Genomic DNA, 2,738 nt, shown 5'->3' on the forward strand with positions numbered 1-2,738 from the left:
GGCGGAATGTGCCGGTAGCGAAGGGAAGAGAGAGAGAGAGAAAGATGGGGGGAGGGAGGGGAGGGGACGGGCATGGGGCAGGGGAGGAGGCAACAGCCTCGCTCTCAGACGGACGGCAACGGCCACGCCCACTCTCCCTCCCCTCGCGCGCGCTCTCTCGAGCTCTCCACCCCTCCTCCCGGCAACATCCCCCTCCGACAAGCGCTGGCCTGATTGGCTGTCTCTCCGTGATGGGCAGAGGGGAGGCTCGCCGGCACACTGGAAAGAGTGGAGGTGGGTGGGAAGAAAATACGCAATTCGAGGGTGGGGAGGAAGAGGAGGAGGAGAGGAGAAGAAGGCGGGGCCATGAGGGGAGCGAACGGTGCGAGCTCGTGTTTCGCAGCGCATTTCCTTCCCCAACCGCCAGGGGGGAAGCTGCTCTTTCCCCGCCCCCTCACACGCGCGCAGACGCCCAGGCAGCCATTTTGGGGGCCGTGAGGCCGCTTCGCCTGCACTGTTCACGGAGCAGGGCAGGAGGAGCTCTTAGGCTGGCCACTTTTGGCAGGGGAATAAAAGGCATGCCCGGGTTGTTTTCGGCAGATTTATCCCTTCCTTCCTTCCTTAGTTTCTTTCCTCCCCCGCCCACCATCGTATCGGAGAAGAGCCGGAGAAGCTCGCGGAAAGCCCTGGCTCAGTAGTTGCGCACTAAGTCGCGTTGAGTTCAGTGGTGCGAGGTTAACCCTCAGGAAAACGGGGCGTAGGATCGCAGCCTGTGTGTGTGTGTGTATCTCTTTTTTGGAAACCGAGTCGCCAAAGTCAGCAGGTAAATCAGGCATGTCCCGGGGGAAGGCACGAGAATGCTCCTTCCCATCTCCAGCGGCTCCTGCCAGAAGTTCCTTTCGGAGCGGGGGCGCATTCAGCCTCGCGCACCTCGGATAAAGAAGAGCGTTGATCCAGGAAGGGAAATCGGGCGCGTCCTAATCTGAACGTTTGAAAACAGGGAAAGAGGACACGGCGCGGTTTTATTGCGCCTGCTGGGAGAACCGAATACAGAAACAACTGCCCTCTGTGCGGTTTCATTGGCAGTTGCCAGGGCTGTAATAAACTTCTGAACTCTTGTTACAGTTGTCATAATTGTATTATTCTCGACTTTGGTTGTTTTTTTTTCCGGGCAGGTGGTCTTCCTATGTAGAAATTGTGCACGTGATAATTTACTCTTAAGACTGGTTCCCAGTTATTGGGGTCTGCGGAATGCAACCAGGGGGGCCCACAGCTCCATCCCTTTCCTCCCCGCCCCCAACTATTTTTTGTTTGGTCATTTTTGCATGGTAATATCACAGGTGTTTTGGTCTGTTTTAGTGCTCTGTGGTTTTTCAACATATTGGCCAAAATCAGTTTTGAAGTCATACACAGTAATGATTTTGACCGGCAATACGCAGCAATATACAGTATATCGCTCCTTGCATGAGGAAGAGCAGGGCAGCTGATTTCAAGGCACCATGGATATCACACAACGTTTCTGAGCTGATGGGAGACCAGGGCAGCCGACCTCACTTCAAGGCATTGTGGCACTACCTTCCCCCTGGCACCAAGGCTGAGCAGCTTCTCAGTCAACAGGAAAGCAGCAGCATCCACAGTGAGAGTGCATCTTCGCTAGCTGCACCCCCCATTCCCTCCCACTCAAACCATGTAGAAGAGGTGACTCCGCTTCCTCTCCTCCCCCCACTCATCCGATCTCCATGACTAATCCTTCCCTCATGCCTACATCGTGATATATCGGAATATTGTGATGTTTAGCTGCTGATATGATGTTGAAAACATCTCTCAGCCCTAGTCTGTTTTCTTAATATACCTAAAATCCTTTGCTGATTAAGGGTTACCCCATATTTTGTTCAAAAACTTGCTTTGCAGAGGTAATTACCGTTCAGTTATCAAAACTTTCAAAAGTAGGGGGGCTGTGGCTTGGCTTTTAAAAAATAGTGGTTCCTCAGTAATTAGCTAATTGGGAACCACTGATCTAAGGCAATAACTTTAATAATTTTGTACACACAAAAATGCAAAACAGGAGATGCAATATTTTCTACTTTGGTTTTTTGAATATTGATGGGAACTCTCCTGCTTAAAATTCTTAAGTATTTAGTGTGAAATTCATGCAGTCTCCCCACCTGCTGCTCTTGCATAATTGTTAACTGCATGTAAAACCATAGTATGTGTTCTGTTCCATTCAATGCTGCTTTTGGAACAAAACGGAAAATGAGCATTGGGAAGAGAATACATCTTAGTGATGGAATAGGTGCTAGCCAGTTGATGCCAGTCAGAATTGGCTTCTGCTGCTAACTTTAAAAAACTAGTTTATTTTTTTCAAACAAAAATAGCAGCTAGCTATGCTTGTTCATTAAAACAACAACAACCAAAAGCAACAGTACTGAACACTCCCATCCCCAAGCAGAACCGATGGTAGAGCTTGATACACTGGCAGGTCTCTGGGTGATACACAGTAAATCAGCAAAAAGTTTCTAACTCTTTAATCGTGACAGCTAAAATACTTTTTACACCCTACATTACACTGCTGAAACAAAGGTTGCTTTGAGGAAAACCTGGAGTAGATCTTCCTATGAAAGGGAATACAAGCACAGGTCCAGTAATAAAATCAAAATCGTGGGCTGGCACATGCCTCATAGATACCAGGTTCCTTAATCCTACATGTGTTATCTCCTTCAAAAAAGAAAAAAAAAAGATAATGGCCTGGACATTTTTTT

Source organism: Zootoca vivipara, chromosome 5 (assembly GCF_965207765.1).
Source record: "Zootoca vivipara chromosome 5, rZooViv2.hap1.1, whole genome shotgun sequence".
Classification (NCBI taxonomy): domain Eukaryota; kingdom Metazoa; phylum Chordata; class Lepidosauria; order Squamata; family Lacertidae; genus Zootoca; species Zootoca vivipara.